The sequence below is a fragment of the Equus caballus genome, chromosome 12, assembly GCF_041296265.1.
Source record: "Equus caballus isolate H_3958 breed thoroughbred chromosome 12, TB-T2T, whole genome shotgun sequence".
In the NCBI taxonomy this organism is placed as follows: Eukaryota; Metazoa; Chordata; class Mammalia; order Perissodactyla; family Equidae; genus Equus; species Equus caballus.
The window spans coordinates 5,781,921-5,809,860 of NC_091695.1; the positions used below are offsets into that span (position 1 = coordinate 5,781,921).

Genomic DNA, 27,940 nt, shown 5'->3' on the forward strand with positions numbered 1-27,940 from the left:
AATTATATCCTTTGGTAAATTGTGTCTATTTTCTCTTTCCCCTTACTATGCTGTCTTACAAGTAGAGTGTATTTTTTTTACCATGTGAACAGTCAGAGCGGCTGTACCAAAATGAGAAGCCATGGAGAGCCAAGTCAACCCCAGACTGAGCCCAGAAAAGCCTATGATAACTGAGCAGAATCCAGTGGAGTTACAGCCAAACTACAGCATTCACGTTACATAACAAGAAGTACATATGTATTCTTGGAAGAGGTTGACATTGGGATGTTGCTTTGACAACAAGGGAAGTCTCAGCTACAACTTCTCTCTAGTCTCTATCCTTTTCACTGGCCTTTAGCAATTCCTCTCTTCTTGTCTCAGTCCCTTTGAATTGGTATTCTCTCTGCCTTGTATGTGTTGCCAATACCCTCTCCCCACATTCACTTTTCATTAAGATTCTTCATCTCCCAGCTTTCTTAGGAAAGCTCTTCCCAATCCTTCAGATCAGGAGTCATCTGTTATATGCTGTCTTTATACATTATTTTTTCTTAAAACTAAACACATTTTATATTTCTATATTTTTGGTAACATGATTGAAAAATTTTGGTGTCTCTAACTAGACTGCAAGCTTCATGAGGGCAAGAACGGCTTCAATTTCTTTCTCTGCTACACGCTCAGCATCTGAAATAGTGCTTGGCACCTAGAACAAGTTCAACAAATATTTGTTGTTTGAATAAATATACTTCAAATAGCTATACTAATGAATTCTATACAGCCACAAATTGTGTATAACTACCTATGTCTGAATATTTTTCTTGAGGATTTTACTAATTTGTGGCCATTCATTGCATAAGCTTAAAATGAGAAAAGTAGTTTATTGATAATTCCCTTCAAATATTTCTCTCATTTAATGCTCTGAATCTATCTGGTACCAAACACTCTTTTGTCTCTCTCTACACAATCTCCTGGTTGCTGATGCTTTGGCTACTCTGAATAAAGCCTTTTGGGCACTAGAATGAGCAGTGAGATGCAATATAGATGAGTCTTCTTGTGGAATTCTGTTCTACAGAAACCAATATTAGAATGTTTGCAGGGCAATATTTAAATTAAATTTTACTCTCAAACGATAATTTCCTTTTTTAAAACAGCCTTTTCTATTAAAAAGACACTTGAAATGTTCAAATTAAATCCTCTTGTGGTAAAGTAATGGCCTGGGGCAGCTTTTAAATAGAACATAAGGAGGTAACAGTCATTTTACTCCAAAGAGCATTCTCCAAAGATTCACAAAATTTTCGCCCCTCCTCTTTCACTGTGACGCATCGCAAAGTTCTTTATCTATTATGAGTTTCAATTTTCTCTTTGTCAAAATGAGAGGCATAAATGTAAGCTTAGTTATTACAGAGTCATGAGTTTATTTAGTGGTTTCATGCAGGTCATCTTTCTTTAGTTATTTCATCTTAAGAAAATATAATAAAACTATTTCATGCCTGTTTTGAATGTTAAAATTTGTACCAATACACATGGTATTGTAATATTTATATATGCATAATTAGCATGTAATATTAGCATAATTAGCATGTAATACTTGCTAGCATATTGTTTGCTTTCAATTAGTAGTTCCCTATCATTTCCTAGAACCATTAGGATAGCTAGGTAAGACCACTTGAATCGTGTCTAGGACAGAATCAGTAATCAATAAACATTTTTTCCCTCTTTTTCTATTAATCCAGGGTTATTTTACATGAAGAAAATTTTCCTTAAAATAAAGTTTTTCAACTCATTACTTGAATAACTGCTTCATTGCTTATTTTTGAATGTCTTAGAGAATGTGATTTGGATCATTCTATTTGCCAGACAGGGTTAGTTTAGGTATCTGATCTCTAGCTTTTCTGGAAGCACTAGGATCAATCCCATACATCAAGCCTCCGCTGTTTCCACACTGCAACATAAATCCCACAGAAGATCAAAATATCACACATTTATCTCTGCAGACAATCAACATATCAATATGCCTAGAGGAAAAAGATAAATTTCCCCTTTGTTCGATCAATAGAGTAATAACTGAAAGTGCTGTGAATGAAGATAAAGCTATCTCTTCTATTTTCATGTTCAACCACATTATTTGACCTGATCTCATCAGCATCAGAGAATTCTATCGCCTGACTACACACAATGCAAAGAACGTATTTCCTTTCATTGATTCTCAATTTCACCATCATTAATTTCATTGACTGAGTAGCAGGCTTCCAAATTAGAGAAAAGCAAAGCTCAAACATTGTAGTTTCATCAGTTCGGTATTGTCGATTTTCTTTAGTCTTTTTTGAAGGGGAAGGTAGGCGGCATTCTTACGGTTGTAGCATTTTTTCATGCTACTCCAGAGAGGAGACGGCAAAGGCAAAACGTGTATAATAATGAAATCCTAGTGCCTAGAATAGCGCTTGATGATTATAAAATAAACAATATGTTGATTGAATAAATAAACCAAGATTCATAAACAAAGCAATCAATATTCAAATGCTATTCATTCACCAGGTAGGCAATAGAGAAATATTTATTGGTGGCCTACTTATAGCAAGGCTGGGAAAAATGCTACAGACATCTGGATGAAAAGTCATGGTTCTGCCCTCGAGCACCTTACCATTGGAGGCCCCATGGTAATTATTACAGTGAAGATACATTGGTGCAATAGGAAGAGAGAGGATAGAGAAGCTCTCACTACCTGGAGAAGTTAGGGAGCTTCTCATTTACTCATTCTCATATTATCCATTCTCTTTCATTCTTTTGTCACATTTCCATTCGTTATCATGTCATACACATGGGTAATATTAAAGCTAGTTATCTTATTGCAGATAGGAATTAAATGCTTTTTAGTGACTCATCTTTGATACAAGTTTATAAAACTCAAACCCATTTCTTATATTTATTGTAATCATGTAATCTAGTTCAGCCCTGATCTGCTTAAATTATACTTGATTTTATGGCTTATGTATTTATTGAGACTTATGTGTCCAGCACTTTAATACTATATTGTTCATGCTTAGAATAATGATACGTTTAACAAAAATGTGTTAAACAAATCAAAGTACCTATCATGTACCTTACATTTCAATGGAAGGAGATTTAAGAAAACATAAATCATAAAATACAGGAATAAGGTTTGCAAAAGGTATAAAACAAGATGACAGAATTCAACGGAATAAGTGGTTATTTTAAATAGAGAGAACAGGGTAGGTCCTGAGAAAGTGACAGTTGATAAGAGATGTAAGGAGCTAGCTCCATGAAGACCTTCAGGAAAACCAGTCCAGTTGAGACAGCAACCTATTTAAGAGCTCTTGCCTTAGGAATAATCTTGGCAATTTGAAAGAACAAAAAGAAAGCAAGTGTGTCTGGAGTGGCGTGAGAATAGGAGGTTTATGATACAGTGTGTGAGAGGTCAAATACGCAGAGATCATTTTGGGTTTTTGTAGGCCAGGATAATGAGGGCAAAATTTATTTTGAATTCAACATGAAGTCTTCGGTGCGATTGTTCTCAACAAGGTGACAGCCTCATCAAGGGACAAACAAGGTGTCCCCTAGGAGACATTTCACAATGTGGACACATTTTTGGTTTTCACAAATGTGAGCGGAAGGTGCTCCTGGCACCTAGTGAGTTGAATCCAGGGACGCTACTGAACATGCTACAATACACAAGACAGTTGCCCACAACAAAGTACCGTCCTGCCTAAAGTGTCAATGGTGTTGAGGTCCATAAACGCTGTTTTAGGAAATTGTAAAGAGGTAAGAATAAAGTGATATAATCGAACTTACATTTTAATGACTCTGGATGCTTCTTGGAAATTAAATTATCGAACAGAGAGCGTGGAACCTGAATGACAACAAGACATCTTTGTAGTGGTCAAAAAATAAGACATAATAGCATTTATATTGATCAGATATCTTCTCTATGCAGTTTTATTTCCAAAAATATGATTTCATTCATGTCATACATAAACTCATATAATAAGTCAAACTCTAACTAGGTTCTAACACATTTGCATTCTCTTTACCTCTTGCCTCAAAGCCTTTCAGCTCTAACAATTTCGACAATAGAGAAGACAAGAGATCAATCCATCACCAGCAGAATATTTAATATTTCAGTCAAATCTCATATTGATCTTACCTCCAGGTCCACAATACTGTTTTTATTTATTTTGCTCTCTTCAGGGTCATAACAAATAAAATATGGCATTTCTTCCTGCGACGATTTATATCACCAGAAGGAAGATGAAATGTGAAAGCCGAGAATTCTCCATTAACTATTATTTATATACTATTTCTACTTGTCAAATAGTATTCACAGAAGATCAAAATATGGTGGTGATATTTTTTTCTTCTTCAATTCTAGGCAATTTGATTAAGTTGCTACACATTCATATATCATTCAGTGAAAAACAGTATTTGAACTAAAGCAAAACCCTAGGGAAGTAATTTTGATAGATCAGAAAACAATTCAAGCTTCTATAAATGGGGGATTTTGAAAGAATTTTCAAGTCTGTCATGTGTTTTGGATCAAAGCTAATCAAAAGAAATAGGTATTATTCCATTTGAAGACCTGTGGTCACCATTGACCACTCATGATTTAAATATAGACTTTGTAGAAAGCTATTCATTCAAATTTTAGCTCTGCCATTTATATTTTTGGGCAAAACAGAGTCAAGTCTCCCTGAGCCAAGTTTGCTCCTCTATAAATTGAAGATGATATCAGATATTAAATACCAAAACAATACATAAGACATATGGTACATGCTGCTAATGTAAAACTGTATGGGATGAAGACATTTCCTCTACCCACTCTGGGGCCTTCTGGCTGGACAATGAATTAAATTCACGTGAGACAGAATAACAGGAGAAGATTAAACAAAACTTTATAACATGTATGCATGAGAGAGGCTTAGGAAAACCGAGCAACTCTGCCAACTGGCCAAGGGTACCTGTTTAAGTATCTTCAGCTACAGACAAGGAGGATGTTTGGGGTAGTGGTTTGGGGCTTCAAAGGGGAGGAAGGCAATCCACATGGAAATGGAAAAACAAATGTCTGGTAAATAGAACTTTGATAAGAGTGGGCTTAGCCAGGATCCTCCCAGTCTACTGATACCCAGAGTTATCTATGGTAACGACCTGTCCTGGGGACAGACCCTCACTTTAAATTTCTTTTAGGCAGTTGAGGAGGGAAAGGTTGAATGTTCTTGATGAGCCTGAGCCTTTACTGCCTTCAGCTTGACATAATCAGCATACCAGAGTGGTGCATCTTGGGCAGCCTGCCCTGAATCCCATCAAAACCAATGAGTCAGAAGGAATCCTGCTATCCAAATTGTGTAGTCATTGTTGGATTGTCATATTTTAATGAGGCAGGCACATTTGATTTGGCTAACTCTTCTTCAAAATTGTAGATGAGAACTGGTTTGAATGCTTCCTGTCTCTTCCCACTTTAATATCCAAGTGAAGCATAATTTGAGACCTATTTGTCAGCCAGACCCTGACCCTCAACTGCTCTTACTGACACTGCAGGGATCAATCAAGTAGTAAATCCCTATCTGTTCAGTTCACAATTGCAGGAAAGAGCAAACAGCCCCTTAGTTATTTGAGGATGGCAGAGAACAATGAAAGATTGGCCTTTCAGGTATATATGTCTCCAAGAAACAGCCAAAAGAAGAGTTTATCCCCAATAATGAATGGGAACCTTATCATGGAAATAAGGAAAAGGGAAGGGCTGAACAGGAGAAAACAGAAGGAAAGGAAAAGTCACACATTCTACTACTTATTATGGGTCAACCTGTGTAGAGCACAAATTCCACATATGGTGTCTCATTTAATACTCCTAACTAAAGACTGAAGAAAATAATTTATTCCTGTTTATAGATGAGAAAACTGAGATTATAGAGTGAGGTTAGATAAATTGCCTATATATTTACAGCTAGAAAATGGTAGAGCTGGGATTTTCACATGAGTTTTGCCTCCATACAAAGCCAATGATCTCTCTACTAGGGTACATGTTCTATGTGAATCACGGTGCTTTGTGAAATAACAGGCCAATTAAGTACTGACTTTAACAGTACAAAATACCTTCGCATCATATTTAAATTCGAGGAAATATATGAAATAAAATTTGAATCAAAGGCAAGGTAACGTAGCTCAGACAAAAAGGATGGTCACAAAAGTTATACATCAGTAATCACAAGTCACCATATGATACAAGGTGATTCATTAGGATTCAACTCATTGTAAGGTTTTAAGAGAGAGAACAAGGCAAAGTTACCCTTAACCTACATGTTACTCATGAAAAATACAAACAAAACTATTTCTTTCACAAGATATACGGTAACATTTTCTGAGGCTAGTTTAGTCTTCCTTTAATTTTTTCTTTAGGAATCTTGGCATTTAAGTAAAGCTATCGATAAGAGAGAGTATTTGCCTCAGTTCAGAGAAGTTTCATTGTCTCACTTAAAAAGAATATGCTTACTTAGAAACTGCATTCAACTATGGTTTTTTCTGACCTTTCTTTTTTTGAAAAAAAAAGCATAAATCTTTATTAAAAAAAGGAGTAATAAAAATGCTTGGAAATATGCCATGGTTGAAAAAGCTAATTATAGGAAAGACTTTTTAAAAGAGTAAATATCTAGGTATAAGAAATAATATTTTCACCTAAGATCTGTTACCTACCAACATTCTATTTTCCCTACTCAGAATTTGAGTAAAATATTTCTACATTTCTTGAATACAGACTTCCAATTTTACCTATTGGGAAACTGACACATCGCTTTGTGGCTTTGGATAGTTAAATATCAAGTGATTTCTAGCAACTGATCATCAACCTTCAGGGTATTGGGCTAAAACTGTATGAATTCATACATGTATATACACGTACATATGTATGTGAACACAGACACCTCTTTCTTACAATTTTGTGTACAGGAAGCCTGGAATGTGTCAGAGGAATGAAGAACTCAAAATTAGGAGGGAGGTCTTGGGCATTAGGGAAGAGATTCAAAATGTCTAAGTTTCTTTTGCTTCATCTATTCCTTGTACAGCTTTGAAAAGATGATCCCTTCTGGCTTCCAACTGTCTGACCTTTAGCCTAGTTCCTTCCACTGAACTAATTTACTTTGTTTCAACCATCTTAGAACCTCTCTACTTCCTACTGCTCCGGGAAAAATAAAAAGGTAAAAGAGGTAAAAAATAATAGTAAGAAAGATTTGGAGTAAATCTCTACCCTGAGAAGACTAGACGATAGCAAATGTCTAGTCTCTCAATAACCAAAAGCAAGTCAAACAGTCCTCTCTCCCTGAACCCCATGGAGCATTTCACTAGTAGCATTTGCTGATAAAAACTCCTGAGCCAAGCTGAAACTTTCGAAACTTGCTTCAGGAAAGAATATTCTCAACTATTCTATGAATATATTTTTTAATCAAAAATATTTTTAGAACAAATATTTAATATGTCTCACATGGAAAATGCAACAGAAGTCTACATTTATGAGGAAGATTAAAAATGAATAAAGATAAAACACATAGGAAAATTTTCATAAAATTATTTTAAATTTAAAATTTTAAATTGTATTAAAATTATATAAGGTTATTTAAATTATTAAAATAATAGGTAGTAAAGTAAAGTTGTCAGATTCAGATCTCCCAACTCAGAACTATTGGCGTATAAATTTAAAAAGGTTGAACTTTGGCACCAGCCCTGATGGCCTAGAGATGCAAGTTTGGTACTCTCTGCTTTGGCGGCCCTCGTTTGGTGCCTGCGTGCAGATCTATACCATTCGTTTGTCAGTAGCCATGCTGCAGTGGTGGCTCACACAGAAGAAATAGACATAAATATAGTCAATTGATCTTTGGCAAAGGAACAGAGGCAATACAATGGAGCAAAGATAATCATTTCAACAAATGGTGCTGGAACAACTAGACATGTAAAATAATGAATCTAGACACAGACCTTATACCTTCACAAAAATTAACTCAAAATGATTATATACCTAAATGAAGAATGTAAAACTATAAAACAAAAAATAGCGTCGGAAAAAGCTTAGATGACCTCGGGTATGGCAAAAACTTTTTAGGTAAAACAACAAAAGCATGTTCCATGAAAGAAATAATCAATAAGTTGGGCTTCATTAAAACTAAAAACCTCTGCCCTGAGAAATACAATGTTGAGAAAATGAGAAGACAAGCCACTGACTGGTAGAAAATATTTGCAAAAGACACATCTGATAAAATATTGTTATCCAAAATACACAAAGAATTCTTAAAACTCACCAGTAAGGAAACAAACAACCCAATTAAAAAATGGACCAAAGACCTTAAGAGACACCTCACCAAACAAGATATACAGATGGGAAATACTTATATAAAAAGATGCTTCACCATCATACATCATCAGGGAAATGAAAATTAAAACAACAATAAGATACCACTACACATATATTAGAATGGTCAAATCTGGAACGCTGACAACAGCAAATGCTAATGAGGACATGGAGCAACAGGAACTCTCATTCATTGCTGGTGGGAATGCAAAATGATACAGCCACTTTGGAAGACAGTTTGATGTTTTCTTAAAAAACTAAACATACTCTTCCCATAGGATCCAGCAATCATGCTCCTTGGTATTTACCCAAAGGAGTTGAAAACTATCTACGTGAAAACCTGCACATGAATGATTATAGCAGCTTTATTCGCAATTGCCAAATTGTGGAAGCAACCAAGCTGTCCTTCAGTAGGCAAATGGATAATTAAACTGTGGTACATCCGGGAAATGGAATATTATCATTTAGTTCTGAACAGAAATGAGCTATCAAACAATAAAAAAGACATGGAGAAAACTTAAATACATATCACAAAGTGAAAGGAGCCAATCTGAAATGACTACATACTGTATGATTCCAACTATATGATATTCTGGAAGTGGCAAAACTATGAAGATGATAAAAAGATAAATAGTTGCCACAGGTTGGGATGGGGGGATGAATAGGTGGAATATCGAGGATTTTTAAGGCAGTGAAAATACTCTGTATGATATCATAATGATGGGTACATGTTATTATTAATTTGTCCAAATCCATAGAATGTACAACATCAAGTGTGAACCGTAATGTAAACTGTGGATTTTGGATGATTATGATGTCGGGTCATCAATGGTAACAAATGTACCACCACCCTGGTGGAGGATGCTGATAATAGAGGAGGCTATATGTCTATGCAGCAGGTGGTATATGGGAAATCTCTATACCTTCCCCTCAGTTTTGCTGTGAACTTTAAACTGCTCTAAAGAATAAAGTCAGTAAAAAAAGAAAAAAAATGTAATAAGCAAATAAGAGAATTGTGTATGTACCTTCTCATGTATTCCTTTCTCTCCTTTTGTTCACCTATTTTTTGCCTTCCTTAAATTACACAAATGCAAATGTTACTTTTGGGAGAAGGAAGGAATTGGAGCAGAGTTTCCTGCTTGAGGTTGAATTGTGTACTACAGAGGATATGTTGAAGGAGCTGAGAGGCAATAAACTGATAAGTGATACGTCGTAAAAAAGAAGGCAGCCATCTTACCCTGTTTCTTCCTCCCTATCTCCTTGCTTCTGCCCATTTCTGTGGTGACTATTCTCATCACTGATATCAGAGGTCACTGACCAGCTATAACCCTAATACTACTTCTTAAACTCTAATCAATTGGCATAGTTAAAACACAACATGTGAAATGACTCACAGATATAATTCCTTTGCCATACCCCAATGAAATAATAAAAATATGATGGTTTTAGCCATATGCAGTCTGTCAGCTACATACACTCTCTTTGACTTATAAGAAAAACTCAGTTCAGTAGAAAGAATCGATTCCACGATTTAAAAGCTTAAACCCAAGAGCACTAAGACAGCTGTCCTTATTACCTTTCACAAAAAAGGCAAAAAAGATGACATGGGAGCTCAGTGTCTTGAATCTCACTTGGAATCTAAAGCAACATTATCATAGACTTATTGCAATTTCTGGTATTATTTCTTATTTTCGTCAGTTCTTTATGATTTACAGCCATTTACATACATTATTTCCCTTAAATCTGAAAATCAGGTAAGTATGATTTTTACATCCATATTCCAACTGTAGTCACTAATGCTAGGAAGGCAAAATAACTTTTCTAATTTCTTGTAAATGGTAAGCAATATATATGAGGAATTCAATCTCAGGTCTTTAGACTCTAAAGCTTTTTCTTTTCACTACTCAAAAATGTAAAATATTAATTTTACACTTTCTGAAAGCCCAGAGTTTACTATATAGTATAACCAACTCCATTCATTCTGTGGCAGACATAGAAAAGTAGGATATTGTGGGATCATTTTGTGATATTGAATCTTGTATGTTTAACCAACTCCATTCATTCTGTGGCAGACATAGAAAAGTAGGATATTGTGGGATCATTTTGTGATATTGAATTTTGTATGTTTAACACACAGTTCAGGCCTAATATCCCTTCAGATACAAAAAGCTTATTCAGCAATTATTAGCACCTTGATGGGTTCATCATGTCACAAGAAACTGGCACTAAACATTTACCACAATTCTCAAATAAGTGTATGATGGCGCAATTGATTTTTAAAGTTAAAAGGGAATTTATTGACAATCTAATACTAATCCTTCATTTTATGGAGGAAGAAGCAAAATTCCAAAGAGATAAAGTAAGTTTCCTTATATCTAAAGTGAGCCATTGGCAGCCAATGCAATGAGGCAGAAGGATTCAAGGCTAGGAAGAATGAATATATGATCTATGACATAAACAGTAGTATTACTTTCACTTAAAATAATCAGAGTAACTAATATTTACAAAGGCTTTCCAAGTGACAGGATCTCTATTATGTTTTCCACGTTTTGAGATCAGTCATAAATGTAAGTCATATTTTAAATTCTATCTTAGAGATAATACAAAGATGTAAAGTGATTAATAACTTGCATATGGCAAAAAATCAGGGGTTCATAACCAGATATCTATAATAGTCTTAACTCTGCTCCAGTGGTAGAGTCTGCTCATTTTCAGTATCTTCAATCACTTATTTTCACACTTGGCCACCCTGAATAAAAACTGTTTCCCAGCTTTTGGGCACTTATATTTGGTCATGTGACTCAGATTTGGCCAATGAATGAGTAGAAGTGATGTGATGTTTGCAACTTCTGATGTTTGCAACCCTGAAAGAGAAGAGGCATGCTCTCCTCATCACCCTTCCCCCTGCAGTTGGCAGAGACGCAGATAGGGTGGTAAACCATCTTGGACCACATAGACGAGGATGACACTCTAGTGATGAGCCAGCCTTCTATCTGGCTCATGTGATAGACATAAGATAGAAGGTGTCTAATTGCCTACCCCACAGTGTTACCAGATTAGAAATGGATTGCTTACCCTGTGACTGCTACTTGAGAGAAATACATCTCAGCCTTGCTTATACCACTGTTATTTTGAGTCTGTGTTGGAAAGGTTGATATATATTATAGTAACAGAACTTCCTTCCAGTGTACAATGTAATAGGTCATGAAGGTCTATGCAATAGTTTCATGAAGCAGATTGATGTGGACCCATGACAGTCCTTTTCCTTGACTGCCATTATGAATCTCTTGCCTGTTTAGGCTTTTCCTCTATGGGAATAGAATCTTTCATCCTGTCCACATTAAGTTGATTTTTATATCTATGTTGGTTGCCCTCTGCTACTGTAAACTCCATAAGATAGAAATCATCTCATATCAAACTCTGGATTCTGAGTTTCTAAAAATGTGTCTAGCATATTTTGGACAATTAGTAAATGTTCACATCACTCAATTTATGATGTGACTTCTGACAGTTATTCAGAATTAGCACTGTCTAGAGAAACACACAGAATACTGTAAGTGACATGAACAGATAAAGACAAGCAGCACACTAGCAAAGTTGACTATAATGTCAGTATTCGGTCAGCTTGAAAATAGGATTTTCACCAGAAATACAGAAATAAAAAGGATTACTAAATTCTGGTTTTATTTTAGAGTGCTTTTCATGATGAATATGTAAAAAAGAACCAAGGAAAACCATCCTACGAAAAGTATCAGCCAATGAGGATGCTGAAGATTGTACAGGAACCAAAGTGCAGAGGTTTTGATCAGAAGCCAGACTCCTCATCAAGGCTCGCACGTCCTACAGGATTCAGGGCTGCCCCTGTCTTCAACATCACCTCGCTCATCTCTCCTCTGTGTGTTCCAGCCACATTGACCTGCTTTCTGTTCTTTGAACACACCAACCTCTTTTGTGCAAAAGGACATTTGCTCTTGCTGCTCTCTTCTTATGAAGTCTTTTTCCTAGCATTTTGTGTGGTTAGCTTCTTTTCATTTTTCAGATTTTAGCTCAAAGCTGACTCCTCAGAAATGCCTTTCTGGGTAATTTTTTAAAGTTTTCACATCCCCTCTCCCCAACCAAGGTATTTTTCATATAATACCATTTATTTCCTTCATAGTTTTTTTACAATTTGACCAATCTTGTTTTTTATTTCCTCCTTTAGTATCTGGCTCTTCTTCAAATAACCGTGAGTTTTTTATCAGTAGGAACACTGCCTGTGTTATTTGCTCTTGTATCTCCAGTATCTATGACTGGGTTTGGTACACAAAATACACTTAATAATCTTTTGAAATATATATAACAATTGAGTGGATGTATTTTAGGTTTGATGTGTACTGACATGGGACTGGCTCTATAATTCCCCTTGTAATGGTGAGTACTCTTTGAGAAATGTTGGAAAAAAGATGCCAAGGAATTACTGCATGGTGAGTCAAAGGAAAGGGACTCTGGTTAAAGCTGAGGATCAAGAGAAACAATACTAGGCTATTTGAATAGTGTTTCCCTTATGAGCTGAATTATGCCCCCCAAAATTCATATATTGAAGTTCTAACCCCCCAGTACCTCAAAATGTGACTGTATTTGGAGATAGCATCATTAAAGACGTAGTTAAGTTAAAGTGAGTTCATTAGGGTGGGCCCTAATCCAATATCACCAATATCCTTATACGAAGAGAAAATTGAGACACAGATACACCCAGAGAGAAGGCCATGTGAAGACGCAGGGAGAAGATGGCCACGTACAAGCCAAGGAGAGAGGCCTAAGAAGAAACCAACCCCGCAACACCTTGATCTTGGACGTCTAGTCTCCAGAACTGTAAGGAAATAAATTTCTATTGTCTAAGCCACCCAATATGTGGTACTTTATTATGGCAGCCATCATACACTAATATAATCACCTAGTTGGAGAATAATGGGAAGAAACAGAGAATCAAGGAGCCACCATGAACATAAAATCAAATTATAAACTATTAGAGAGGAAGGATCATAGGTAAATCCCTGTTCTTTGTATTCTGACATTAGCGATAGTGGCTAAAGGGAGAGAAGGGAGGAAGTGAACAAGAAAAGCAAAATGTATAAAAACAAGGAAGCCAGAGAATGTGAAAGAACTTACCCAGTAAGGTGATCCATTCAGAATGAAGTGCTGGGTTTCAGGTAAGACAGCAAGATGAGTGCCAACCCTTGCAAACTCTGGATTTTATTTATGTACAAAAACATAGTCTTTGTTTCATATAAAATATAAAGTGAATGATAGCAGTACAATGGCATTACTTTTTGAAACTTAATAATATTACAGACTTTTCAAAGCAGCTGTAAAGCAAGAGAGGCTGTTTTAAGACATTTATTTTTAATCAAACACTTCTTCCAAACTTCGATTGCAAATTTTCTAGAGTCTAAATCACAATAAATATAAAACATTGAACACTAGAGAATTTTAACCATCTCATCTAACAATGTAAACACAACACTCACGGAGCTTTGTGAAAGAGGGAAATGTTCTCTTTTTAAATCTGTAACCAGATGTGAGATTGCTGGTCTTTGTTTCACCCACAATGACTATGGAGAGGAAGAAATTAATTGCAATTTTGATGAATGGAATGCCTGACAAAATAATAGTTTTTAGCAGATCATTGTTTTCACTCTTTAATTTCTATCCAGCAAAGTTTTATTTCAATGGTACATCATCATAATTGCCATTTTTATAAACATCAAACTGTGCAGGTGCATTTGCAGCAAATACAATGAACTAAAGAAATGTACAGCGGGTTATGAAATTGCAGAATATCTTTGAGTATATCGTGATATGCAGAATATCTGCTTTAAGGAAAACTGAAAAATGACAGGTGTTTACAACCTGGTAGCCAGTCAAATCAAAAGAAGCCTTAGGTTTCAATATTTGACGATTTAATAATTCACTTCCACTGTCTTTCCCTAGTTTTTGGCTCCTTCTGCCATATGTGCTACACTTTATCAGGTTTAGTGTGTTTACAGCCTTCAAATCAGCACTTACTTAGATATCAGCACTGAATTTCCTACTAGTCAGTCAGTAAAATATGAATTAAAGACAGGTCAGTCTATGAATCAGACATCTTTGAGGGTACCTTGTGATGCCCTGACAACACTGGCATGATTAGTGGAACATGCTATTTCCCAAAAGCCCATTACATGAAACTTGAGATTAAACATTAGGATTCTTCAAGAATGTGCCTTAGTTTATTCACTGCAGGTACAAGTCCTGTGTACCTGAAGACATCCTCAAAGTAGAAATGTGTATTCCAGGCATCAGGACATAGTTTTCAGCTTTCTTTTATAAATTCGTATACAAATTTCAAAACCCCAGCTCAAGTCGATTATGGTAATAGTTGGTATGATCTATCCGAAAAAAGGGAAAAAGACTGTTAATACATGCAAATAGTTTCACTTTTTAATAAATGGATCAGATTACTGTGGGATTCATGCAACTCATTATCATTTACAACAATAAGCAGAGAAAAAGATTACAAATATAGCATTATTTTCTGGTGACCAGAAATATTTACTGCCCAAAATATGTTTTCACTTAGTTGTTTAATTGAGAAAAGTTCACCATCATGAATTCATTCATTGGGGTAAGACTGAATTACTTCTTTCTTCTAAAAGAATGATTATATCAACATTTACCCTTAAAGTTCCTTTTCATGGCTTCATACAATCTTAGCTTTGGAAACACACTTAGTAGGATTTATTAAGTCGTAGCAATTTGATGCACGAACATCCTCTCCAACCACTCTGTCAGACTGAAATTCATTTTCTTTGAAAATACTCTATGGCTCAAAAGACAATTCCTTTGTAAGGCAGCTTTTTTGTTCTTCTAATTTTAGAAAAACATACTTTCTAATTTTGGCAAAAAAATTAGCTGTTTTGCCATCCCTAGTAGCTTCTGCAGTTACATATGAGAAATCTGATTTTTCTACATACCACTTTTTATATATTTGAAAATGTCAGGGCCGGCCCCGTGGCCGAGTGGTTCAGTTCACATGCTCCGCTGCAGCGGCCCATGATTTCGCTAGTTCGGATCCTGGGCGCGGACATAGCACCGCTCATCAGGCCATGTTGAGGCAGCATCCCATATGCCACAACTAGAAGGACCTGTAACTAAGATATACAACTCTGTACCAGGGGGGATTAGGGGAGATAGGGCAGAAAAAAAAAAAAAGATTGGCCACAGTTGTTAGCTCAGGTGCCAATCTTAAAAAAAAGAAAAGAAAGAAAATGTCTATTATGTCCCTATTTAATCTTCTCTGTTCTAAATATTCTTACTTCGAAAATTTCTTCTGTGGTATGGTTTCTTGGTGATCTATTTAATGAACTTAATTAATAATGGTAAAAAGTTAGGATCTGGCAGGCATTCTTCCAGGAGTTGGCTGTATGGTGGTCACTAAACACAGCTCCTGCCTTAATGGCTTTTAGAGCTGAGTCAGGAGAGAGAAAAAAACAAGCAAATAAACAATCATAAAAGTTTAACTGTTGATAAATGCTGTGAAGGGAGTTCTGAGAGGGCTCTGATGAGAATTACAAGAACTTAACTAGCTTACAGGTAGTCAGGCACATGGAAGTGGGGTGGAGGAGTGAAAGGAAGAAGCATGTTCTAGAGAGAGGAGACAGAAACAAGTGACAACTTGTGAGAATATATTGACAATTTATGTCACAGAAAAGGAGCAAATCTCTAATTCAAGGTCAGTTCTCAAAATCAAAGAGATCTGTATAGAATCCTAGAACAGAAAAAAGAATTAGCAGAAAGACTGATAGAATTTGAATATGGTGGGTAGTTTAATAAAGTGTTAATTTACGGATTTTGATGGGTGTACTAGGGTGATGTAAGGTATTAACATTAGCGGGAAGCTGGGTGAAGACGATATAGAGATACTCGGAATTATTTTTGCAACTTTTCTGTAATACTAAATTAGTTCAAAATAAAAAAGCAAACATTTTTTAGGGAAGAAAAGGAAAAGCACTTTGCAAAAAAATGTAGACAAAAGCCCCTTAAACATGTGAAAGGCTAATTAAATTTACTCATAGTAGAAGAAGTGGAAAATAAAACTTCATTACGATATTTTTCACCACGGCAACAGCTTGACAAAAACTTTTAAACGATAACAATAAACTTAAGTAAATCTCTGAAAAAAGTCACTGCCTGACTTTGCTTGTTACAGAGCAAAATGGTGCACCATTATTGAGGGGAATGTGATGAATTTCCATCAAAACTACAAGGATGTTTACCTTATTAGAACTACACTTATGAGAATTTATAAGAATAACTTATTGCATTTCTGAGAAATTATCGCAAAGCTACACTCCCACCAATATGAAACAATATATGCACAAGCCTATTCACTGTGGAATTATTTGGAAATGTAAAGTATTAGAAACCACATACATGTGATTTGTAAGAGCCTGGGCTGAATAAACTAAGGTGCATTTAAATAATACAGTTCAGTGAAGCTTTCTCAAAATGAAAAAGATCTCTACAAACTGACATTAGTATTTTTCAGCATGCGTTGTCAAATGAAAAAGGAAAGATATGAAAGGCTGTATATAGTGGGCTACTTTTTGCGTGAGATGGAATGGGAAATAAGAATCTGTGTGTGATGTTTATATTTGTTTTTGCAGCAAGAAAAGAAACACAGCAAAGATAAACCAGAAACTAACGAAAAAATGTTACTTACAGAGGGTGGATGACATAGGGTGAGGGGATAGAAGTGGGAGTGTGACGTTTTCAGGTGTCCTTTTACAAATTGTTTCAATTTGAAACCATGTCAATGTTTTGCAGATTCAAAATGCAAAATAAACAAAATAGGAAGAAAAATTAAACCCTTAAATTGACTAAAAATAGAAATTATAAAACGTTGTATAAAATTGAAAGTGTGAAAACACAGACCAAATAATTCTCTCACATAACTTTTAAACACTCTCCACTTCAAGGAATATATTCTAAGGGCAGAAAGATCTCAAAAACATTTTGAGAATGATTTATGGTTTTGTTGGTAAACCCATTGGTGATGTGACTCCAACATTCTTTTTTAGGGACCAGCCCCGTGACCAAGAAGTTAAGTTCATGTGCTCCACTTCGGGGGCCCAAGGTTTTGCCACTTTGTATCCCAGGAGCAGACATGGCAGCGCTCATCAAGCCACGTTGAGGCAGCATCCCACATAGCACAACCAGAGGGACCTAAAGTAGAGCATACAGCTATGTACCCGGGGGCTTTAGGGAGAAGAAGGAAAAAAAAAAGATTGGCAACAGATGTTAGCTCAAGTACCAATCTTTAAAAATATATATATATGTTTTATATATTGTAGAATAAAGTGAATAAGTATATATACTAGCGTTTTTTGGAACTCAGAATTTTCACTGATTACGAAGATAAATGCAAATGAGGAATAGAGAAGATGAGGAAGAACGCTGGATTTGGTTGAGAAGGAGACATATCAATGTAAGTTCACATTTTGTAAGACATTTTTCTATCTCTACTCACTAAAAGAACTTACTTAAAAACAATGACACTTCAGTATCAATAAGTGAATCTGGGTCCAGATTTTGGTTTCTAAATACCATTCCCTAGTAAAAGAAACCAGGCTTCTTAGAGAAATGAACGGTTCCAGGTTTAGGCAGGGAAAGTATAAAGTGAGCTTAGAACACCTTCTGGCTGCAAACAAGGGCAGAGGAGCTAGTGTGATAGGACTTCCACACATCAAATATGGGGCAATTGGAGCATTAAAATGAATAATGAATAATAATAGAGACACCTCATAACACATGGAATAAAAAATCCACAGACCCACAGAGATACTAAAAATAATAACAATGATGATAGTAATGAGAACAAGAATAGGGAGAGAGAAAAAAAGAGGGAAACCTCTCCTTTATAGAAAGAAAACTAGCTAATAAATATAGAAAACAGAACAGAAAAAGAAAATCACCATTCCATAACCCGCTATGTAACAACTGATTCAGGTAAAGCTCATTGAGGGATGCTAAAGCCATTTGATGAAAGGCTTTTGAGGAACTAAATATTCACAATACCACCCTCCAGAAAGGAAAAAAGCTTACCTCTACAACTTCTATTGGACATTATCCTAATCAAGTAATCAATTTCAACATCAGCAATGTTGTGAAACTGGATGTTACATGCCTTCAGAATTGATGCAATAAAATATACAAACATCGCCTTTGTAGCATTCTTTCCAAAAGTGTTTAATCTAAATCTAGCAATGAGGAAACTCATAGATAAGTATAGAATGTAAGATATTTTGCAAGATAACTGGCATAAACTCCATGAAAAAGTATATGCCAAAAAAACAAAACAAAACAAAAAGGTAGAGGGGCTGTCTTAGATTTATAATAACTGATGAAGAATATAAATCAAATTCATCAACTTTGACTGGATCTTGGATTTGAAAATAATGATACATAAAATTTTGGTAAAGACTAAATATGGACTCTGCATTAGGTTGTATTATTGAACTAACACTACTTTTCAATAGGGGCAGAGGCAAATGTCCTTGTTCTTATGAGACACTTTCTTAAGGATTTTGGGATAAAGCACCATGATTCCTTCAACATTTTTCAAAAGATTGAGAAAGAAGGAGAGGATGTTACCAACTGGCCAATCTAGAAAAATGTATGTTGTTGTTAACTGTAGCATTCTTTTACGTTTCCTATAGGTATGAAAGTATTCAAAACAATCAGGAAATGATGGTAAGATAAACTGAACTGAGATTAGGACCACCCTTAAGCAGCTGGCAGAAGCAAATAAATGTGTATCTGAATGAATGAATAAACACATGAAGTACAAAATCACTTCATCTGTACCTTAGCTGCCCATAACAGGTTTGAGTACGTTCAAACTGACAACAATTGACACTTCTTACTCACTGCAATTTTAGAGATGAATTAATGTTTTCAGATTTGTTATTCTATTCACCTATTCACCTAATTCTCTGTAGAGGAGGAGGTGTTGTATTTGTGTACACAGCGTGCTTTGCATCCCCCACACCTCCTTGGGGACACTTGCTCAATCCTGGACCCATGAAGTTAAAGTCAATTGACAATCAGTTCTAAAACCATCTAACATGAGAGTGGACACTTGATTGAGGATAGTAAAATGATTATACTTACTCTCCCTAGAGTCCAGAGTGGTCAGCCAAGTGACAGGCGTGTAAGCTGAACAGATCGAAGTGCTTCTCTAGGACTGTGTGTGCAGACTCAGATTGAGGGAACCTTTTCTTCTTTGCCCTTGATAAATTGGAAGGATGTGTTTCAAATTTCTCGGCTCATCATACCCACCTCAATTTCTAGATCCCCAAGGCGTAAAGAACAAAGAGAAAGAAACAAAGAGTGGAAGGGAGATTCAAAAAGACAGGTAGACAGGGGCCTGCCCAGTGGTGCAGTGATTAAGTTCACACATTCCGCCTTGGTGGCCCAGGGTTCACTGGTTTGAAAGCTGGGTGTGGACCTATGCACCGCCTGTCAAGCCCTGCTGTGGCAGGTGTTCCACATATAAAAAAAATAGAGGAAGATAGGCACGGATGTTAGCTCAAGGCCGATCTTCCTCAGGAAAAAGAGGAGGATTGGCAGCAGATGATAGCTCAGGGCTGATCTTCAATAAAAAGAAAAACAAAAGAACACAGGTACACAGAGAAAATGGTCTGTCCAATGACATTGTTTGCTTTTCTTATGTCCTTGAGGTTAGTGCCACTCCCCGATTGCACACAGTTTTTGGAGAATCCCCTTCTTAGTCAAAGCTAGTTGAATTGAGTTTCAGTCACATATGACTGAAAAAATCCTGATACACAGTTGAAGGCAAGGAATATTGCTCATGTAGTTTCCATACATCACCCAACACGCTAAAAACATTTATCCAATGAACTAAAAGACTCTATTAAAATGGGAAAGTAAGAAAGAAGTAAAATGGGAAAGAATCATTAACTTGATGCTATTGAATTGAGAATTTTTCTTAATTTTCACTGAAGCTAACAACACTATCAATGAATGAAGACTCCAGATATAGACGATGCAAATCTATGTCTAGATAAGGTTATTTATAATAGCATATATTATACAGCCCGTACTTAATTTAGAGGCCTCTGGAGTTATATGGATTTATTTGTAGCTGATTTTTGCCTTTGTTCTTTGATTGCCTGAAATGTGAAAAACCAGAAAAAGAAAGAGTTTGGTCTGTGTGGCTAAATGATGGTTTAGCTGCTGTCATTTTTATCTTTGCATTTCTTACGAGGAACAGAGGTGGAGAAATGCCAAGTAAATTAGAAGTCATATATTGAGTTTATAACAGAGTAATATTAATTTCAAACTCCTTTAAAGTACCATTTACATCCGTAATAAGAAAATAGAATATAGACAGAGGTCCTCAGAGTTTAAACTGTTTCTCTTACGTGTTTATGACTAACCTGTTCTGATCTGTTCCTTACCAATGCAAACTTTTGAAGTCATAATACTTCAGGTACCCTCAAGTGAATTGGAAGCTCTTGAAAACTCTGTATTGAAGAAATCAACACTTATGTAGTGTCTATCGGGAGCCATGTGCTATGTTGGCAACTGGAAAATCAAGAATGAACAGAAGTCTCACACTATACTAGTGCTACGAACTGGTAAGTATAAGTCTTGTAAACTGGAGAAGAAGAAACAAGCAATATTTCAGATGGAAAATGAGGCGAAAACCAAAACTATTTACATTCCTCATGATTTTGCTCTTGAGTGACATTGAATCTATTTTTTTTTTTTTTTGTCTTTTGTTTGAAGATGGAGAGAAAGTGATGTGAGCACCTGGAAGCAATTTGCAGATAAATTCAATCATTTAGGGATGCATTCCTGCATTGTTTGCCCTTTCATAAAGGACAAAGAAAGACAAAAAAATAAAAAAGAAGGATGCAGGAAAGGAGCTTCTGAGATATCTAGATGTTAAAATCAGTATATATTTTGGAAATACTAGACTATACATAAACATACCTCTCTATAATTAGTTCTAACTGCTGCAATTTAGGAAATGGGAAGGAAATATGATCTAAAACTGAATGCTAATATAAAATTAAGAATTACTCTTAGGGGACTAGCATGAGTGGAATTGTGTCATCACAAAAGTTCTGTTGAAGTCTTAACCCTCAGTACCTCACGATGTGACCTTATTTTAAAATAGGATCATTGCAGATGTAACTGGTTAAGTTGAAGTCATACTGGAGCAGGGGAGGCTTCTAAGCCAACATGACTGGTGACCTTTCAAAAAGAGGAGAAGAGATACAGACACACAAGGGGAGAATGTCATGTGACAACAGAAGCAGAGATTGGCAGCTGCAAACCCTGGAACTCCAAGGATTGGCTGGAAACCCCCCGAGGCTAGGAAGAAGCAAAGAAAGATTCTTCGTACAGGTTTTATGAGGGAACATGGCCCTGGTAATAGCTTGACTTTTTTACTTTTATCTTCCAGAACTGTGAGACTATACATTTTTGTTGCTTTAAGCCACCGAGTTTATAGTATTTTGTAATGCTAGCCCTAGGAAATTAATATGGGAACATATGAAGATTAATTCTATGCCTTCCGTTATATGTTTAGGCCACAAAGAAAACTGAAAACTATCAGTGGGATACACTTCTGTAGTATGTCCAATACATACTCAGAAGCTATGTTTTGATGCTAACATCGAAGACAGATGTTATCTGTAACAACACTTCAAAGTGTTACCTTTGAACTTTCTCCTGGAAACTGCCAGACTAGGAAATCAAGGTCCTCACTCTCATGAAACACAAGGGCTCCAAGGCCTGGCAATTAAATAGTTTTAGCTTACACCTCTTTTATTCTGGATATGTAAGACAAACCTTCTCTAAACAGCTCATAAAATATTCTCAGGCATTTTTTTAGAGATTAATAATAATCCTAGCACTCATGCTTCCTTCCAACCCTGGATTTTCCAATTTAGGCAAAATGAAAAATCAAGTGGGAATCTTTTCACAAGGTATACATATATTAAATCACCACGATGTACGCTCTCAATGTCTTACAATTTTATTTGTTAATTATACCTCAATAAAGCTGCAAAAATTTTTAAAAGTAAAGAAAATTCAAAAAGTTTGCAAATTTATAAACCCTTAGGCAGAAGTCTGGTAAAAATCTGATTGTGGACTATGGGTTAAGGCGGGAAGTGTCAGAGGGGCCTTTTGCTTCACAATCCCCAGAATTCCCAGGTGACTCTCCTATGAGTCAAAGAATGTAGAGTCTGCAGAAGAGATTCTGGTATAAATTTGCACATCCATTCACAGTTGAAGAATATAGGTAATATTTCCCAAGTTTCCGTATTTGGTGTACTTCCTGCAGGAGGTGCAAGAAACAATATTGCATCTGGACACTAATCCTTACCACAGAGATCTTAGCCAATAATAAAATATTGTCCGATAATAGGCTAGAGGCTCACCAATAAAACGTATAAACACAAACAGGCGAACATAGGACAGAGTAGCAGAGAAATTATTAACTCCCCATGTAAGAACCGCAAGCTATCATATTCTTGATTTTTACATGAAAGTAATTAGCTGCAGATCATTTCAAATTTGGTGGTAAAGTAGGAGGTGATAACTGTCTGTACGTTGTTTTCAGGTATACTTGCTACAATGTAACTTTTAACACTTAAATAGTTCTATTAGTACAAGCATCTGCATTCATTATTAAACACGCAAATCATATTAAAGAAATAAAAATGTATTTTAAAACTCTCATGTTTTTATTGGCTTTTTGCTTGCAACGCTTAATCTCTATTTTGAATTTTTTTCAAGTTGAAAATTCAGTGAAAATAAAAGGGCTTTCTACCCTTGAATGCCACCATTCCCAAAGAGAGTTACTTTGTCATATGTCAAATGCTATTACAGATCTTGGCCTGCCTAATCTACTATATGTAGATCTTGTTTTTGAAGGTAAACCTGAATATTTTGTGAAAGAGAGATTTTTTATTTTACCTTTCAATTTTGTTATTGAAGTGTTTTTGGTGGAGACATATGCTTAGCATGAAAGAACAATTATCTTCTCAGAACCCACTAGTATTTTTTAAATATCCTAGTGTATTCCAAACAAACTTCCAGACCTTACACATAAAGAACCCTGCTAATTAAGAAATTTGGCAATAACCAGTAAAATGCACAGATGATCTCTAATTGATGTAGTTCAGAGCCATTCAATATCTCCGTTGGCCCGTCAGTTAATTGATTACTTGGATTATTATGCTTAAATCTGTGCATTGTTTTCCTATTTAGTATCTTCCTCCACATCCTTTTCTTTGGAAGACTGGAATTCTGCCTTTACATGAGTTCCCTAACGCTGCTTCTAAACTTTCTTGAAGTTAATTTCTCAAGTCCTGTGAGCTACCAAATGACGTGTTCCCCTGAAACAGTTTATTTGACCCTACTGTCCACTATCAGCCCTCCTTGACTCCATCTGAATAGATTTCTTTGGAAAACTCCTCTCTGATCACTACTCAATCACCTCTCTGTCCCAGCAGATCCGCTTAAATTCTGAGACCGGTCCAGTTATAAATTGCTGCATAACAACCCACCCCATTAACTTAGTGCCATAAAACAGCAACCATTTTATTATGCCCATAGAGTCTGTGGGTCAGGAATTTGGACAAGGCCCAGCTGGTATGGTTTGACTCTGTTTCATATTGTCTGGGACTTCTGCCGTAAAGACTCAAATTGCTTCATATGACTGAATGGCTGCGGCCTAAACTCATGTGGAGGCTTACTCCTTCATATATCAGACACCTCAGCTGGGAAGATTCCAGTGCTGAGCTTAACCAAAACTATCTCCTGGAGCTACAAGTGTCCCTTCCATCTTCTCTGGTTTCCTCACAGCATGGCTGCCCCACTGTAGTTGAACTCCTCATATGGTGGCTCAGGACTCCACGAAACAGAGCAGGAGCATCTTGGCTTTCTACCTGCTAGCCTCAGAAGTCACATAGACCAGTTCTACTGTACTCTACTCATTAAAGCAGTAACAAGTCTGTACAGATAGAAAGGAAAGGATGTAAATGCCATCTTTGAATGAGAGGATTGTTAAAGAATTTTCAACCGCATTTTAAAATTATCTTGAGGCTCCAACAACTCAGTGGATATAGGACAGATTAATCATTTCTAGTGTCTTCTGAAAGCTCAAAACAGGAACTTTGTGGAAGACCCAATGTAATATGTGAAGAAGAGATGTACTGCTCACTTGGAAAGACTCTAGTATGTCTTTCTACATAACCTGGTGACCCAGAGGGACACATAGTCACAAGAGGGCTTCCTAAACATACCTCTTTGCTCAATACAATAGGTGAAACTGCCTTTCAATTATGCTTCAAACAATCTTTGGCGACAACAAAAATCCCAGAGAGAATTTCTTCCCTGGTAAACAAATGTTTACCATGTCTTGCACAGACAATTGGACATGGAGGGGACTTCGATCAAGTGGGTCTTGCTAGGTTCCTCCCTGTCCACCACATCTAGTTCACATTACACTCTAGCTATCCATGGAGATGGCTCCTTCCTGGAACAGGCCTTCTATCTTCAATTCTTTTAGACAGTTGGGGGAAGGTCAAAGTTTCTCCCTGAGTCTTTTGTTCTTAAGAATAATCAAACCTGGAGCCAGCCCATTGGCCTAGTGGTTAAATTTGGTGCGCTCCACTTCAGAGGCCCAGGTTTGGTTCCCAGGCGCACACCTACACTACTCAGTGGCCGTGCTGTGGCAGTGACCCACATACAAAGTAGAAGAAGACCGGCAGCAGATATTAGCTCAGGGTGAATCTTCCTGAGGAAAAACTAATAATAATAATAATCAAGCCAAAGAGACACATTTTTGGGTGACATATTCTGTTCTCCTACAGTGCTTAACCTCCTTTCTTATTTCACTAATCCACAGAGCTATTTTGTGCAGTTCGTATGATGGTTCCTGCTATACAGATGAAAACAAAGTCAGTAAAGTTAGGCATTTTGTTCAAAGTCACACAGCTAAATTATCACAGCAGATATCTTCACCCATGTTTTTCTGACACCTTGGAACTCTAGCTCGAGGATTTGATTTTGGTAAAAACTGATCCATTCACTTGCCCTAAAATAGGTATCAGGTGACTTCATGCAGATGACAGGTCTTCCTGTAACTAGGACGGGTGAACTCAGATTAAAAGGGAAGATGGGGGTTCACATACTTGGCAAATTTTACAATTCAAGCAGAGCTTTCTAAGATTTCATTATGCTTTAAAGTTAAGGATTCTGTGCACTACAAACCTGTCTCCTTTTTTTTTTTCTGTCATAGTCCACAAGGCTCATCATGGTTTGGGGGCACATTCTCTCTGGAGTACGTTGGTTGCTATCACTGGCTGCATCTATTGAGACTGTTGAAAAAACAAGTAATTTGAGACATTGTCTATTTAGAAATAGAAGTAGAGCTTCATCTATTTCATATGTAATCATACTTTTATTTGTATAAGTTGGGAAAAAGCAAAAAAGTGTAAGTGAGGGAACAAAAAAAGGCAAAGAGCTCTTAATATGGTAAATATAAAATAATCTGTAAGAGCTATTGTGTTACTTACCTACCAAGATATTGAATACTGATTGTTGATAGGAAGTAAATGGGCTTAACAGAATGTTGAAAATTTCAAATTAGTCTCTTAGGAGAACTTCTTCTTAAATCGTGTAAAAAGTCGGAATGGTTTACCGAGGGAGTTCACAGAATTTCAAACTCTCAGTATGGTAAGAAAATAGCAAACACAGATCTTCAACCTGGCCATTTTTAAACTGCTATAACATTTTGCATTAATTTCTATTTTCTTGGAGTTTGCCAGAGAAGTTCCACTGGAAAACTCCCAATTCAGGTAACTGACGGAATGGAGAGTGCAGGATGAGCAGACATACAGCAAAATGGCTGGGGAGCTCACGGTGCCAACAGAGGCTCCGTGGGAGGGGAGAAAAACCACCTCACTCTCTGAAGATAAAAGAACAGCCTGAGAGCTAATACAGACAGAGATAGGAGGGCAATAATGTGAGAGCAGGAGAAGCATGATTGCTATGGGTGTGATCTCTCCTGCCTGGGGTATTTTTTATACTCACACTGAACTCCAGTTTTGACATTTATGCTTTGCTCATTCCGTCCCTGTGAAACCAGGACTAAGTCTACTTAATTAGAAAAGAAACCTAAGTAAGCACAGGCTTTTATTTTTTTCTAAATGGGAAAGGGGATGCCATAGATAATTGTTTTGTCATCAAGGCAAGATCAAATTGCTGACCCTCTAATTATATTGGGCAAAATAACAACGGATCTTACTGATGGCCTTCCTAATTCTGGAGCTCAGAAATCAAATTAAAATGGGAGAGATTCTGCTTGCGGACTAATTTGCCCAGAGTTCATTATATTGGAGGCCTACAAAAGAGCTTTGTGACTAATTACTTTGCATTGTCTACTTCCTCAATATTAGAGCTGATATCATCAATCTAAGTATAATCAAATCATATCAATGTCAAATCAATGATCTGACAGAACCAAGAGTGAACTTAAGGCATAGTTGAGCCTGAATGAGTTTAAATATGCTTATCCTTCAAAGTATATATAGAATCTGTAGCATTACATAGGATTTCTAGTTTCTCTGGAATTACAGAGTTATGCGTGATACACTCAAGTTTGCAGAAAAATATAATTCGTTCTTCACTAAAAGTGACATATCATCCTCAGTGGTACCTCTTGCATCCCATGCCACCACTAGACAAGAATAGTAAAAGGGAATCAAAGTTGATTCTTTTTGAGGGGGGAGAAAGTCTGGCCTTCTCAGTTTAATTTTATAATTTGAGATATACTTTTAGGAGATTAGTATGAGGTATATATCAAGTGTTGAGGAGATCAGTTTCTTCAGAATAAATATCCAGTGTTTCCCATCTCCTCCTTTGTCCTCACTACACTTCAAGGTAGTGTCTTCAGGTAAGAGGGGCTTTACTATACACACACCATCAAATGAAGAGGGTCTCAAACCTGGCTCGGGTATGTTGTGCTATTCTCTGGACTGAGGACCCCTATAGTGTGTCTGGCCCATCCCTGGGGACTCTGTTGTTGTCAGTTAAACTGACACAATATTTGTTTTTGCACTTATTGGCTTGGTCAGGGTGGGCCTCTGGCTGATTGGGCTCTATGTCAACTCATACTGCCGCTCTCCTTTAGCTCCAGGTCTGGCAGTGACATCCATAGCCCTAGTTCAGGTGGTCTACTCTTCAGCCCTTGCCTATAGGGCCCCCCATTGCCCCTCCTGTGAGCCACCTCTTCTGCCAAACTCCTAAGCAAGATCTTGAGCTAACACCCATGTCACCATCACTCCTAAAACAAAATGGATGTATTCACTTATATGAGACCGAAAAGAAGCTAAACTCGGGCTGTCTTTGCAATTATCAATGTTATGCCACTGTGTTTACATTAATGGACAACTCATGCCACTAGCATCCTTGGTGCAGCAATATTATCTCCAGAGTTTCATATTGGATAGGAGGAAAATCTCCTTGCTTTCAGTGTTCCCTCCATTTAACAAA

At 36.5% G+C, this 27,940-nt stretch overlaps 1 long non-coding RNA gene across 2 annotated transcripts in view; it reads right to left on the bottom strand.

The window, feature by feature from the left end:
• Window positions 1-13,200: 13,200 nt before the first annotated feature.
• Window positions 13,201-27,940, bottom strand: part of LOC111775889 (uncharacterized) — a 96,121-nt gene continuing 81,381 nt past the window's right edge. The window contains exons 5-8 of one of the 2 annotated variants that reach the window (XR_002811852.2): window positions 25,658-25,764; window positions 19,514-19,630; window positions 15,316-15,492; window positions 13,542-14,730 (exon numbers count right to left, since the gene is read on the bottom strand). This is a non-coding gene — a long non-coding RNA (uncharacterized lncRNA). Of the gene's footprint in view, window positions 14,731-15,315; window positions 15,493-19,513; window positions 19,631-25,657; window positions 25,765-27,940 lie in introns of both variants that reach the window. The other variant, XR_011423618.1, reaches the window with a different exon arrangement.